This window comes from Poecilia reticulata, chromosome 4 (assembly GCF_904066995.2).
Source record: "Poecilia reticulata chromosome 4, P_reticulata-male-v2, whole genome shotgun sequence".
Lineage (NCBI taxonomy): Eukaryota > Metazoa > Chordata > Actinopteri > Cyprinodontiformes > Poeciliidae > Poecilia > Poecilia reticulata.
This window is the reverse complement of record NC_088833.1, coordinates 13,793,685-13,810,467: the sequence shown is the minus strand read 5'-3', so window position 1 is coordinate 13,810,467 and position 16,783 is coordinate 13,793,685. Positions and strand designations below refer to the sequence as shown.

The 16,783-nt window shown below is 37.0% G+C and overlaps 1 long non-coding RNA gene across 3 annotated transcripts in view; it reads right to left on the bottom strand.

The window, feature by feature from the left end:
* Window positions 1–16,783, bottom strand: part of LOC103463463 (uncharacterized) — a 102,909-nt gene that overhangs the window by 20,308 nt on the left and 65,818 nt on the right. The gene's annotated exons all lie outside the window — the stretch shown is intronic.

Here is a 16,783-nt window from a genome sequence, read left to right as displayed (position 1 = left end):
ATACTTTTTTTTACCCTAAATGACTTTGCTAGTAATAAATGTTTTATTTTTTCCCCAGTAATTCTCAGCATAATTTAATTTGCTTTCCCTTTGAAACAACAAAAAAAAGAAAAATAAGAATAAATGACAGCAATAATTAAATTATCCCAAAACATTTGCAGGCTGATTAATACTTACAATGTTTCCACTGTTTCCTCACTGTACAGACTAATGTTTTACAGGGCGCTGTATCTTCTGACATGTTCTCTTTACTCATCTATCAATACTCTATATGCTCTTGGTTTGTCTGATACTGAGGCTGCACAAAGACGTAGACTTTCTATCCTGTCAAAGATAAGATTTTTCTTTACTTGTGCTTCACAACACAGCGTGTTATCTTGCCTGTCATGACCACACCGTCTAGTGTTTTTCTTTTTGGAGTGCAGGTCTGATACGGCGTGTTGAGGTAATCACAATACAGTCGTTTCAGTGATTGATACTTCCCGCAAAGCCTTCTGGGATGGCATGTTTTCACAGAAGGAAAAGGGTGAACAGTTCTGTTTCTCCAAATGAAAAACAAATGGAGCTGGATGGAAAATTGCGGAGGGATGGAAAGGGATCACTAGTTTTGTGGTTCCATGTCAACCACAAGGTCACATACCAGGAATCAGGATCCCCCACAGTGGAACGTGCATTTCGTCTTGACGGCAGCACATTGTTATGCTGTCGGTGTTGCTGTAACTGTGGAAAGTGGCCAGTTAAAAATGCTTCACTTGCAAATGTGCCCTCGACATTTACAGCGCCACTTAGGTCTTTATTTAATACAGTTAAAGTAATATAAAATTCAGGATGATTGAAACTGTGTATGACGCACCAAGAATGCATGACATCCAATAATGCAAAAGAGCATGTGATTTTAGGTCTAAAACTTAACCAGAATAGCATGCCGTCCTGTGGCATTTTTCATTGTACCCCAGAGACATCGGACCAATTACCTCATTAAGTAATGTGTCTGCCTAAGTGAACTGGTCTGGTGAGCTGGAGACAGGCAGAGCGAGTGAGAGAATAGGAGGCAGTCAGAAAGAGCGGAGTGCCCGGAACAAGTCTATGTCGGATAATGAGTAAGCTATGGGCCCTTTTTTAAACAATCCAAAACATTGTTCAATAGCTACCAGATGGCTTTGTGAAAATTTGTAAGTAGGGAACTTGATGAGTTCCAAGTGTACAATGTACACTCTTTTCTTAACGTAAACTGTGATATTGATAATAGGCTGAAACCTTTATTCCCGCAAAGCACTTAACAAACTAGGTGTGATATAACAACAACAAACAGCAGCATCAAGTACTTCAAATGATTGAAGTGGTTTTTAAAATATAGCACAAGTAATTTATTACTCTTTGGAAATCAAAGCAAGTTGTTGACCTGTTACAAGTATTAAGATCACACAATTTTCATTATACTGTTACTGCTGTTCAAATAAGTTTTTTGTAGTCAGACGCCTAGAGTGACTATGGATTTTCCTGCTGGATGGAGCATTGCAATGCTACCCCTCCCTCACCTGTTACTGCGCACTAATGGTCATTTGGCTGAAAGAATACAAGGTAACATAGCAATGGCACAAAGTCCCCAATCTTCTGCACAATAAGCATGTTTACTGGAGAACTAAAGGTTCTCAACTAAAGTAAAAGTTTGCTATTTTTAGTAAATATGTAAAATAAGAAAGATACAATAAAAACATGAAAAATATTATTAACAAAAGTTTAATAATATTATTTTGCAGCATGAATATTTTTTGCTATTCCCATTTTTGAAAAATATGGCTCATCTTATGCTTCTTTCAAAGTTTGATGTAAATATCAATAAACATTTTTACTCAATCATGTTTATCAGGAGAATCCCATACTGGATCCTGCCTGGTCTGCTGGGTCCCCTTATATAGAATTGCCTATAGTCTTAGAAGGCCACACACCTCTGTTCTGCATTTAAATCTGTTATTTTAAGAAAATGACAGAGGTGCAATCTGTGCACAGTCAAAAAATTTACAATCCGTCGCTAAAATATACGAGGCAGATGGAAAATAAAATGACAAAAATAAAGAAGAGACCAGCTGCAACACATTAAACGTATTCTTTATGAGACAGAATGTGACTCAGATAATCCATAAGCTGTGATAGACGCTATTTGGACAAATAGGTTAAGCAGCTCTGATACAAACAGACGAACATTTGTTTGAATCTAATTGTATTTATTTTAAAATATTTTTATGTGATTATCTGTTATCGCTTCAGTTCACTATGTGAGTAATATGAATACAGCAGTCAGACAGACAACATACTGTTGCTTACACAAAGGATTTTTCTAAAAAGTAAGAATAATACTGGACTTCTTTCTGTAAGTTGTATATAATTGAATCAAGCTTCAATCTAAATGTTCAATTGTCTTTCTCACTCATGTTGTAATTAATAACGTACAGGGGATCATGTTTACTTCATTGTTGGTTTTCTTTCCCACTGATGTTGGCTGGGATATAACAGACAGTACAGACTGTACTGTAGCTCTAGTTAAATTAAGATTTGCAATGAATAAGCATAGTAGTTTCAGAGTAGGGCTCCATGTAACATGAGTTTGAATGATTTTAAAGAAAATCTACTGAAAAAAGAAAAAGAAAATCAGGCTGGTTGATAAACATTTGGTTACTTAAACACAGAACATGAAGTTGACACAGCTTTTTAGCCCTAAATTAAAGGTCTATTTCATAGTTTCTATCAAGAGTGAACGAGATCGTTTTAGTCTGAAGACAGATCCTATCAAACACAGTTTGAGGTTAATGAAATCTGTATTTTGTTAGAGAAACACAAAAGCGGACGCTGTCGATGCTTCTTTGACATGAGCCTCCTTAGAAGAAGACCATCATAAATACCTCAACATATGAGCTAATTAAACCTGCCCTATAATATTTTAGACTAGATTGTTTGAAACCCAGTTTATGATTCGTAAAAATGTTTATTTTCTCATTATTTCTATTTTGTGTATTGTTACGTCTTATAAGTTGTACACAGCTATGCCTGTAGATAATATTTGAATGTTTTGCTTAATTTATGGTTCTAAAACATTCCAGTAGGTAGATAAAATCACCTCAAGCGCCACCCAAATGTCTCCCTCTCTTTAAAATACATTGCAGAGTTTGTTTTCATCTATGTGCTTTTTAAAGCATTGAAACATTAACAGTATTAAGGGCTAACTTCCACTTTTTTTGTTTTTGGTGTGTGCATGCAAGTACGCCTGTGGGGTCAGAGCTTGTCTAAGGCAACGAAAAACTCAGAAGGATGAGGTCATAAGTCAGAAAAGGGCTGGGAGATCTCTTGGGTGTCCCATATATGTCAGCAGGGGTCCTGTAAACCCAACACTTCGCTGATGGATCCCCACTCCAGCGGAGAAAATGTTTTAAAGGAAGTGCTGAGTTGTTGATGGAGAGCCTTGGCACATAACTGACAAATCTTCTCAACAAAAGTGTCCACACCTGAACAGCAAAGATAAACAGAATGATATATATACATATGTATATTTTTATCTTGAAGTTTCTTCAAATCAAGGTTGAAGGTAAAAATCCTGCATTGCTGCAGTCATTTTGATCAGACATATGGACCTCTTAAACTGCATTTAATTACCCAGAGTGCTCGCCCCGTCGTCTCGTCACAGTAACTGCTACGTGGCGCTCCAATTGCTCCTGGCTGCCATGCAGGCGGTTTCAAGGAGTCTGCCCTCAGCCTTGTGTTGCAAACAAAAGTCAAATGCACCAATTAATCTGCCAGAAGAATGGAGCGGAGATGGAGATTGTTTTGCTCGAGTCAAAATAAACACACTTCCCTTCCTTTTTGCATTGCACAGATTACAGTTAATGGAAACAGGTTTTTAACATTTTTGACTATGTCAACAGAATAAATATGCACATTTTCTAGATGGAGATCATGTGCATTACACGCTGGCAAGATAATATAAAGCAAAGCTTGTTTATAGTCTAAGCCTTGAGCTCTTTTCTGGCATTATCAACTGCAGACAAAGTGAGGGGAAGACAGACTTTTGAGAATGAGCTGGTCACAGATGGAGAGGATTGTATCTTCAAAGGGACAGAAACAAGGTTTGGTATGAAGCAAAAACACTTTTACGAGATTGGTGTGTTTTAAATCACATCCTAAGTAGGTAGAGCAGAAGAATTTACTGCTTTAAAAATACAAAAGAGATGAATAGAGGAGATATGAAGCACGTTAGAGAGCGTTATAGAAACATTCCTTGTTCTCCTCAGGTGGGAGTCGTAGTCCTGAGCATTTCATTAGCTGCCTTTCCACTGTTCTGTACCGTGTCCCAATAAAACCGGAGGCCATTTGGTTTCAGTCTGTGGAAGCTATTCTGACGTAGCCAGCTGCTGCTTTAATGGACAAGGCATTTTGTCGACCCGTATTGTTGAACTCCTGAACCTAAACTCATACAATCTGCACATGACAATGAAGGAAAATTTGCTGATACAATTTTTTGTGGAGCAAAAGAACATGTGGCAACCGCAAAAAGCCAGAGGAAAATGGATCAAAGCCTCTAGAGGTCAGGATCAATGAGGAGCAATTTTTAATATGTTCTATTCAGCATATGGTGTCCGTGCATGCAAATAACTAGAAAAGCAGAGTTGAGCGTTGACATTCGAAAACAATGTTTACTTAAAGCAATATATTTTGCATAGCAGGCATTTTTTTTATTTCTCATTAATTGTTTCCAAGTTCTGCAAACTTATAACATATATCAGTCAGCATAACATTATTACCACCGATAGGTTAAGTGAATTATCCTTAAACTTTTCATCACTGCACTTGTTAGGAGAGGGACATGGTATTGCTGAATATAATAGCACAGAGTGCTCTAAAAGTATTGCTACTTTAGAAGATTTTTAAAGCATCACTGCTTTAAAACATAACGTATGATCTTTGCCCTTCACTTTTGCACTCAACTCTCCTGACTTTTGATTAAACTGTAGAGACTTTCCTCAGCTTTTCTTGTGTTTCCCGACTGTCCAATAAGCAGATCCAGCAGACCCATTCTTACCGCTTCTTCTCGCTGACCTCTCTGCTTTCAGTGTAATTGCCTCATAGCTAGATGGGCCACTGTTTCTGAATCAGACTATGTCTCTCAGCAGCATGTGATAACAGTGAGAAGGCCCCTTACTCCCTGACCACCACAAACTCCTTTTGATGAACATGTTAATGTCGGTGGCAAAGGAAGTACTTTAGCCATATGTTAAGGAAATAAGGTCTCTGTTACTCAGTTTCACAAAGCTCTGGTTTTTATTTCCACTGGGAGAAAAAAAATTGAGCTTTCATACTGCACCTTTTAGCAGCACTGCATGGATCCAGAATGTGGCTTCGTAAAGTGGAGTCTGCTAAGTACAGATGTCAAGATTCTCATCCCAGTTTTTTGTGATCAAAAACATCAAAGTCTGCATCCAATTTTTAAAAGCATGTTTTTCTTTTGGATCAGTGGAGCATTTGCCGAGATGGAGAATCCCTCCAAGTTCTCTGACCAAATGCATTTTCATTGAAAAACTATAACATGATTTCAATAATTACTTTTAAGTGACGCGATTGAGGTAATTAGCAAAGCAGAGAATAGGGCAACATACTGCCTTATGAACTGTATAAAACAAAAAGTCTGATCTAAAGCAAAAGTTGGCAAAGCAGCAACAGATATCTATAAAGCAGGAAACAGATGTTTGCAAGAAACTCATTTTGATCCAAGTTGAAAGCCAAAACACTCATTTCCTATCTTTTGTTTTGGAGGGCAAATAAAACTGTCATCCAGCTATCCAGGACTTAATCAACTGAGCACCGATCTTTAAGTCACATTTGTATGAGCAATGAACAGAAAAAGACAGGTTGATGGATGCACAGGTGCTGAGTCATGAAGTGCATGTGCAGGAAGGGAATTTAGCATTTCTGGCTCCTGGGTTGCCCCTAAGCCGTGGTGATGACAGACAGGACGGTGCATGATAGATGAAGATGTACGACTGATGCACCAACAGATTAGTGGTTTGTAGTACCTCATGTTCTGGTGTAATCAATACCATTCATCTAGTCTTTTATGTCCTCACTGAATGGTCAGAGCTACCATCTCTGCATCACAATGACATAAGTAAACTAAGTAAAAACACAAACAAAAGATGAATTTCAATTTCATTCCTGTTGGTTTTTCCATTGCTATCTTAGAGGATTGCTTGGAAGGTTGGCTAAATCCTTTCAAGATGTCAACCTTAAATCTTGTGTTAAGGTTGTACAGGTACTGGTCTAATGGCTGGTAACATCTCTGCAGACCACACCTATCCTGGACAGAGACTGTCTATTAAACATTTACCTTCAGACTGGTACTACAGAATACTATTTGTAAAACATGGCCTATATATAGACAGTTTCTCTCCCTAGCTATCTCTGATGAACACACAGAGTATTTTGCAGGCTGTGTAGTGTAGTGAGGTGCTCTGCTGTGAAACAAATGAAGTATATTTTCTGTGCCAAAACCTGCATTTCTTTTTTCTGTTATTGATGTAGCAAAATGGCTCTACGTACACATGCATGTACATACTGTTCATTGTATCCTTTATTTTCTTTGTTTCTAAAGTTTATATATCCATGCTTAATGTTTAAATTTCTTGTTTGTGCACACAAGCTTGGCCGCTAAAACAGATTCTGAAAGCATCAAAATAGACATTAGGGACCACGGTTTTCCAGCAGAATATTGTCCAACACATCACATTGTATCTTTAGCACATGCACTCAACCCTCTGTGCGATGCAAAAGGGCTCAACATGGGCATTTTATCTGATCAATCAATCAATCAATCAATCAATCAATCAATCAATCAATCAATCAATCAATCAATCAAGTTTTTGTATAGCACATTTCAGCAACAAGGCAGTTCTAAGTTATTTGCATCATAAAAGCACAAAACATCAACAACTGAAACATTACAGTTGCCTTGCAGTCTTGTGTCTATAAACTATGGTTCAGGAATTAACTTGTCTGTTGGATCAAACTGCATGGGATAGTTCTTGTTCTCCACACGCATCGTTGAGCTTTGGCCTCCATTGACCCTCACACTAGTTCCCCACTGTGTTACGCATGTTGTTGGACAACATGTGAAAGATACTGACCTCTGTGGACAGGGAACATGCCTTAGGACCTACAGTGTTGGAGATCATCTGACCCATTTATCCATCCACTAAAATTTGTGCTTGTAAACCATAATCTCTGATGACAAATTGTTTACCTGCTGAATTATATGAATCCTCCCTACTAACAGATCCCATAATACATAATCATTGTTATTCCCATCACCTGTCAATGCTCATATTGTTATGGAGACATCCATTTTATATCTTTGCACATACCCATGGTATGTTAATTTAAATCCTTCCATTTGATAAGATTAGATTATTGCCGATTGTTTGTTGGTGATAAAATGTGAGAGGCACATGTTGACAAAAAAATGGAGCCAGTCATATTTGGCAAACATCAGTCTCCTGCATAAACTTCACCCACACAATTTACCAGACCAGAATTACTAGATACAAACACAAAATTAATTAGAAGCTTAAGTCTTTCAGCTTCTTCATAAATTGCTATCGGAATGGACAAAAGTATTTGGGTATAAAAAAGAAAAGTGAAGTTTTCTGTTACATGAGGAAAATCTTCCAGAACTGATGTCCTTATCATAAAATTTACTTTGCGAGCTGTTAGTCCAAAGTGGCTCCATCCATCATGTTTTTCCAAGAGCTGCAGGATGAGCTGAATCTGCACTCACAAAAATATGAATGAAGTACACAAAGACATGTTAGTTAGCACAACCAATTAGACTGCCCAACTCTTTATGATGTATATGATTTTGTTGTCAATTGTTGCAGTTGCGAAAGGCAAAATACTTACATCTGGTAGCAATGACAGGTAAAAGAGGAATAAAATAGTCTTCCACCATCAGCATTTAATGGGAATAAATGGCTTACCTGAGCCAACTAACAACAAACCACATCCTGTTAAGAGCACCCAAAGGCTACCTGTCAGTCTTAGACCTTAAGCGAGCTTCAGTGAATGAAGGAACGTCTCACAGCAAAAAGAAAATGTTTATGTTATGAAAGTTTCATTGCTATGTTGGCAGAAATAAGGAGAAGAAAAAGAGACACCTTTTAGGTATACAATTCATGCCCAGATGATGGGTGGGAATTAAAGACATGGCTTACAGTATAGGAGTAGTTTCACATAGCTAACATGTGAGTCAGTATTTCCTGGCATGACTTCACCTACTTTCGTCAAAGTAGGCAAGTCATTCTATTTACTTGAAGAGAGATTAGCAAAGTACAAGCACTAATTAATATCACATGGCGGCAAGGCTTGGTCATTGGGGTTTGGATGTGCCATGTTTAGGCAATGACAAAGTGAAACATCTTGCAATGTTTTGTGGTGTGGGAAAATTTTCCGCCAACAACTCTACCCTAGCAAAAATGATCAACTTTTTCTGCCTAAAATTTCCACAAAAGAGCAAATGTAAAAACGGAAAATGGGTGACATGAAAAGGGCATTGTTTTTCTCTTCTACCATACTCTGCAACTACTTCTCATTCATAGGTGCCAGCTAAGGTTTTTCTAATCATCTTCTGAGTCTTTTATTACTTGTTTTTTATTTTATTTTATTTTTTTATCCAAAGCTGATGTGACGATGATTTGAAGTTTTTAAAATTAGTATACAGTAGGCATTGACTAACATTTTGATACTTTGAGGCAATTTATTGTAAATGTAGCCTGATTTAATTTCTTTAATCGAAAACTAAAAAAGGTCAAATTGATCCTATTACTGCTATTTTAAATTATTGTAGTAATAGAAAAAAAATTACTGTAGTTTTTTAAAAAAAACTTCTTAAGCAGCAAGTCATTTGAGTCTTTTGATGCACACCACTGTACAATTAATTAAACACTATTAATACTGTGTGTGTATATATATATATATAGTTTGTCCTATGTTTTCTTGTGTTGTGATGGACTGGTGGCCATCTTAACTGTACCCAATACTTCCCCATCCCCCATTACAGTGCACAGACAGGCAGGTATAGACAGTGAGTGGATAGATAATTCAGATTTAAGTAAACCTGAATTAAAACCCAACAGTCCAGCTACCAGCTTTTTTTTGTTGTTGTTTTTGCTGTGTTGGTCGGTACATATGCAATCTTATAAAAAGGTTGCAGAGAGAGAGAGAAGAAAAAAAAAAAAAACAAAGGGTGGGAACATTGCGAGAAGAGTGCCTGATAAAGAGATTGAGAAATATTGGATTTTCAAGAGAATCTGATGTATGAATGTGTTTGATTAGAAAAAAGGGTGGAGTGGAAACTGGGATAGCGATTTGGGGGAGGAGGAACGTATAGGGGGAGATGCATAAGGATAGGAGTGTGAGAAGGGGGGTCTGAATGGAAGGAAAGGGCAAAAAAAGAGAGAAAGTCCTCCACAGGAGAGAGGGGGAGCTGGAGTACTGTGACTGAGGCAATATTCACACCGGAGCTCAAACTGCCCCAGTTTTTATTTCTTTTCTTTGCCTCTAAGAATGATGTGACAGTTTTATATTAGTTGTGAACTATAAATTGTTAATGCCAAAAGACATCTGTTAATGTTTAGTGACACAAAAATAGCTTTTATTTGGTTTGGGAAACTGTTGCTATGCAGAAGCCGTGATGTGTTTCAAGCCAGTAGTATTCCTTCGGACAGCAACGGAGAAAATGAATGTGGGAATTTTCAGCTGAATGAAGCACTGGCAAGAAAAACCAGTACCTGACCAAATTACATTATGTTGCACCAAACACAAATCTCAAATACAGTTGAAGCTGTATATTTAGGTGCCTAGTACACAAAAACGCATGAGCTTTTCTCTCATTGTTTTACATTAAATCAAACTGAGCCTTTGTTGTAGTAGGTTAGTTGGGATTATTAAAATTATTTCCATTTTAAGAATAACAGAAAATGAAGCATTTTAAAAGATTTACATAGATTGCCACAGAGTTTGGTAGCATTTTTTTTAGATAGTATAAATTGGATTAAATGTTTTGTATAATTTTCCACCAACTTCTCAGAACAATATATTGCTATGTTTTGGCCCATTACTTATAAAAGAAACTGTTGAGAGTCAGGTTGATGGGCCACCCTGACCCTACACACCTAATCTACAGCATCAGCTCTGCCCACACATTTTCTGAAGACGCTTTTGCACTTGCCAGCCTCTAATCGGTACGGTCGCGGTCCGCCTCGGCAAGATTTGTTTTTCATTAGCAAATCTGGTGCGGCTCAGTCTGGCTGTTCTCAGATTTTAGTACCTACTAGTAGGACTGATCAGGGTATGGCACTGAAACCATTTGATTGACATCTGACCTCATTCATTGATTGGCTCGTGATTTACGTCACTGAAAATTCCTAACAACATTTAGTGTTAAAATATCTGCCAGAGAAGGAAGGCTACATTGAGGGAAGATTTCCTGCTTGAACTCCAATAGTGCTCTGGGAAGTAAGGATTTTGGTAATTTTTTTTGAAAGATACAAATGATTGCAGTGTTTGGATTTTGATAAGAAGTCCTTCTGTCTTATCACAGCCTTTTCCTGCAAAAATGAGATACACCAAAATTGATGGATTGCAGTTAATTTTAGCTTAAGAGTGTTAAGCCACTCTTCTTGCTTTTCACATGTGTGTAAGATTAATGATAGCTTCCCACCTCCAACGTGGAATACATAATTTGTCAAGCAATTCATGCTCCACTAATTTTCTGATAATGTTATTCAGGGCGGATTGATTAAGAAGCCATAAGAACAAGTACAGGATTTTTTGTGCTAATGCTAAAACTATTTCAGACTCAGAGGATAAATTTTAAGTTTGACAAAAAATAGGAATTCCTACTCATTTGACTTAGAGTATATATATATATATATATATATATATATATATATATATATATATATATATATATAGTGGGCATCTCAAGAAATGAGCTCTTAGGTGTTGTGATTGTGTGGGGGAGCCCAGATAACTCAGTGTTAATCCATCTGAGAGTCATCTGTGCTTTTCTTTCAATAACCTTTGACCTTTCTCAAGCTTTCTGGTCCCAAATCCACTGTTGTTGACGAACTGAGGAGGGGAAGGCAGGAGAGGGAGAGAATAGTCATTTTCCTCTGGATGTTTCCTGTGATTTTGAGAGTTCATTTCTAAGCTTCAAGGTCTCAAAGGGCGTTTTTCACAAACATGGGATGGTGATCACACTATTCCTTTCTGACTAACCACTAAAACTTACCAACAATAATAGTCACAAAAGGTGTTGCAAATTATTGTTTAGTCCCCCGACCCAAACAATACTTAATTCACTTTTAAAGCTCAGGTTCTCCTTTATGCAACAAAACAAAGTATTTGCCTGTAATCACAAGTGTTTGTTTTGAAAGGTAAGAGCACTGCGAATTTGAAACCAATACACTCCTTTCCAAGGGAGCTTTTGGGATAAATAAAAATGAACAAGAAGATAATTGAGTATTAAGCATGGTGGATATTTAGTAATAGACCCAGATGCCTTGAAAATGACCTTTTTTGACACTTTGAAAGGAGTAGGATCAGTTGAGAAAGATGAAATCCTGTCTAGAGTCACATCAGGAAGGAAAGGGAGCGGAGAGGTTGGTATTTGGAGTCCTGAACCTTGACAACCCATCACCAATACTCCTGACCCATGTTTATTTTGTGCATTGAGACAAAAGGGGAAGAAGATTTGATAAGAAGCTAGAAGGGATAGGAAGGAATAGAAAGAATGAGAATATAAATGTGTATCACAATGTCAGTTTTTTACCAAATATGTTTTTTTTTTACATCTTTGGTAAAATTGTCACCATGTCCTGCTAGTATAATGCGAGACAAATAACCTCTGACAAAAGCCAACTCCTCTGCCTTCACCCTGTGGTCCTAGTGCAACAGAGAGCGAGGGTGTGAGCAACGCATAATAGAGCATGATTGACATTGCTAAAACACACTTCCTGGCACTGATTGGTTGTTTTTGACTGGAAGCCGGCATTTCTGAAAATGGCAGTAGGACCAAAGTGAGGAGGAAGAGGAGCTCGATTTTGTCATGCATTATGTGTCTCATATTATACTATCAGGAGATAGTGACAGTTGTAACAGATATGTAAATATATTTTTTTTAAATTTACCCACTGCAGCAGCAAGATAGCACTCAATGTAAATCTGAAATAGCCCACAACCCTTTTTCTTGTAGAAATGATTTAGCTTATGATAGACTACTTTTTATCCCTAAAACTATAGAACATACTATTAATTTCATGCAGTAAAATACACTACGTACTTTTTCCCAGAAAGTAGTTGTCCATGCATGAACTCAAAATAGCGATGAATATTTTTGTTCCCCTTCTTCAGCGTCTAATCTTTACTTTTCACAGAAAGTCAGTTTGTGAGCTTATCATCTTGATGAACAAAAGGAGATTGTGGACCACCCCAGCTCTTGTGAGCTCTCCTTCTGAGCCATGGTCTCTTAAACAAATAAACGCACAGTGATTTAATGATGATTGGCTTTGGGATCTCTTCCACCTCTTTTATCACACAATCAGACATTCAGTGAAGTGCTTATTGAGTGTAGCGTGCAAATGAGAATTATTATCCTGTTCTCAATGCGGTATGTCCACCAAGTTCTTAAGAACATTTTGCAAGTAAATAATGACATTCTGTATCACTTAAACAGTCTTATACAGGCAAATGTAAAATACTAATTTTAACAACCACAAGCTTTAAAGGAATGTGTGTGGACATACAGTAAAGGACACTATAATATCGACATTCTTACATTGAATGTAAGATTTCCTTAAGAGTGGCTTAACACGCTTAAGCTTAAATTAACTGCAATCCATCAATTTTGGTGTATCTCATTTTTTGATGAATGTTTTATTTTCTCTCATAGTATTCAAATCTATTAACATATTATAACAAATAAAGAAATCATTAAATAAGTAAAACATCTAAAACTGCCTTCAAAACAAATGTATGTTTCTGATATGCTTCGTTGATAACATTTATAATAACATCAATGTCGTGTTTTACAACACAATTCATTTCAGCACTTTGCCGTTTGCAAAAGGGATTAAAAACAATTTAGACTTTCTGATTTTTTTAACAAAAAAAAAAAAATTCCACTAGCTATTGATTTTTCACTAAAAGATTACGACCGAAAGAAGTGCAGGATCCTCCAAAATGAGCAGGCAGTTTAATAAAGATGGATGCATGACTCCATGTCCCTCAACACTGATGATTTTTCTTGTTGATTTTTGCCCGTCACTTGGGAATACATACAGCATGTATTTCAGCACATCTTTGAGACTAACACTTGTAGCGCAGCAAATTGAACTAAAGGACCCACTCCAAACTGTTTACTTAAATTAATCATCGCCCGGGCTTCAAAGTTTGTCCTGTTAATACTTAGATGGATGTATATTCACAACACTAAGGAGAAGTGGCGGACATCTCAAAGAGGCTCTGTTTATGGCTGAAGAAAAGCCTCTGCTGAAGGTCCTGTGTTTTCAGCAGCGCCGCTGCACAACAGATGCATTATTCACCGTTGGCTGCATTTGCAATTCTCATTCATTTTGAATATAAAATGTAATCAGTTATTTTAAATAGTGTATCCGGTAACTAATTTCCTTAGGTTGAAGTGGATATTTCAATATTAAAATACTCTGAATATGTGCAGTGATAAACAAATGTTACCTGTGGTAAACATGGAAATATCACATAAAAATCTGCATCTTAAAAAGAAAGATCTGAATATTTGAAGGCTCTGAGGTTCTTTTCAGACATTAGAGACTAAACAGCTTACATGCTGCAGGTAAATATCTTAGGATAGGATATAAGTTCCATTCAAGGTTCTTTTCCACCAGGACTAAAACAGATGCAATCCGGTAGAACTTTATCTAAATCCAGGTAAGATGGTAGGGCTTTTGGGAACTAAAAGCAAAGCTTTGTTGTAGGAGGATGCTAAACACTTTTTATTGACTGAATAGCCCTAGCATTTTGTTTTGATCATCTCCAACTTTATACTCCTCTGCATTTCATAATTTCTGAAATTGAAATTTGATTTGATTTAATATGAAGTTTATATGAAATATAACTCTATTCTTAGCATATAGCCTTGAGAGTAATTTCTGCTTCAGTCTTGAACCACATCTTCTAAGTTCAAGCGCTAAGTGATATTTCTTTAAAATTTAAGCCCACAAGCCACATATCAATATGCTAATGGTGAGTTTATGTCAAAAACAATTAGGTTTTAAGTTGTTTGGGGGTGACTGGTGACAGAAGTAGAGCGTGTAATCAAAGCATGGGGAAGGGAGATTTATGTCGGCCAGGAGAACCTCAACCCAGACAGGAAGTGGATAGTGTTTTTGAGGTCAGCACGCCACAAGGCATCGACTATGCTCTGAAATCCACAAAAACAGCTTCTTCAGAGTGTGTGTGGACAGACGATCACCAAATCAAATCAGCACACCTTCTACACTGGCAGTTAAAAATGCTGGGAGCACCTTACAAAATGTAATTGGTGCAACGAGCAAATTCTGTTCAGTTTTATCATTTAGATTATTTTATGTATGTGTTTCATTGGATGTGACTTTTGAGGATCTAGGTTCCTGAAGCAACAACTTTGAACATGTTTTGAATATGTGTTATCCATAAAAGGGAAAGAAGTGATATTTTCCCAGATAACAAGCAACTATTTTTATTAGATCAGTTATATGGAAGAAATTGTTCAATTGGGGAGAATGGATGTATGTATTTTTTTTTTCATACAATTTAAGCATATCAACCTATCTTTCTTTTTTACCTCATTACCAATATATTCTGCCATGTTTTGTTCCATTTCAGGGTAGAGCCAGTGTTGTATGAACACGTTGTCAATGCTAGCAGTGAGTTGTGATGCTTTCCAGACACTGACAGACTCGTGAGACACACAGAGAGACTTGCACATAATTTCACCACTACAAACTCAGACCCTTTCTCTGTCACATACGTAGCAACACACATTTTTAAATACGTTCTTCAGCCCACACAGAAATGCAGAACCCAGAGTCCTATGACAAACGGTGCAGGCAGTGCTGGAAATATGCATCACGTTCTAAAGACACCCATGGCGAGTTTTCAAGGAAAAATCCATTTCCAAACTGCGCAACTTCATGGATTTTGAAAATGGTCTAGCCAAACAGCTGTGTTCTGTTGCACAATTATGTCTAAAAGAATTTTCTGTTTTAAAAAAAAATCACTTTAATAATACTACTACATGGTAAAGTAAATTAATTTCTCTCAGCCCGTTTCCATTTTTTGTACGCTGGATGCCAAATAAAACACAATGAGCACCAACAGTATTTACAGCACAAAGAAAGAAGTCCATCTGTCCAGCAGTATCTGGTTTAGCAGCTATTGTGAGCTGCCCTTCACTAATCAAGTATGTCTGTGGATAGGCGGGCTTTTGATCCCGAAACAGGCGTTTACAAACTCAGCAGCGTGTGTGGGCCACGGCCTACATGGACTCACACACCCTCCAACCGCCTGACACACACACACACACACACACATTCAGCCAGTCTACAGCCACAGAGGCACGTTCCCACAGTAACTGCACAGCACATGTTAGTTGGATCACTGGTAGCACAATCAACAGGCTGCAAGACTTTTTAAAAACCCCTTAAAACTTCAATGTAGCAGTTTTTCTTACCAGAATTAAAAAAGAAATAGAGAAAAAGAAGAGAGGAAGTAGTGGGATAAATAATTAACCTTCGATATTCAAGTCATGTAGCATTAACTCTGCCTAATCCTACTCAATGTTCTATTTACTGTTATGGAATGAGAGTCTGAAGCAGAATCTCTGCTGTAAAAACGTGTATATGAATGAAACTGAGAGTATTTAATACAGTATATTAAGTATTTCTAGCAGGATTCTGATGATTTTCTCCCTTGGAGAAAGTTATCTGTAAATTATTCATCCGATCAGGAATACATTTCCTATATGTCTGATTTAGAAAAAAAATCTGAAAAATAAAAAATAAAAAATTCACAATTTAAATCACACAGTTATTTGACTTTAATAAATCACTTATTACAATTTGTTTCAAATCAATTCATATCATGCAAAAGCAAATGCACTTCAGCTAAGTTTCACTGCATCGTCAGTATAATAAGGTAGTGTTCTGGCAGCAATGACTCCCCTGGAGCTGATCACAGACACTTGTGACAGCCATTGTGAAACTAACTTCTGAAACTCAACCGGAAAAAAAAAGCTTTCTGAGTCTCAGAGGCTTCATTTGGCAAAAAAAGAAGAAAAAAAACTGGCAGAAGGGAAAACAACTACCGAACAAAACTCCTTGACCAAAAAATAAAGTCTGAAAAACTATTTGCATTGTTACAAATTTCTTGCAATTTTATGTTTATGTCACACTTATATGTTTCAGATCAACCAATAAGTTATGAGGCTAAGATAATCTAACTGGGTTGGTCGCCCGAACGGGGAAATTGCAAGTCAAGTTAGGACGCTTCCAGTGCTCTGAACACAGCACAGATTTTCTAAGGTCTCATCTTCATCTCTGTCTGATCAGAACAAAACCTGCAGTTTTTATAAGTTTTCACTTGAATTTTAAACCAGGTACTTACTAACTAGGTTGACATTTCAAGATTGACTCCAGTTAATTTATTTCTAGCTAATAAAGGCTCC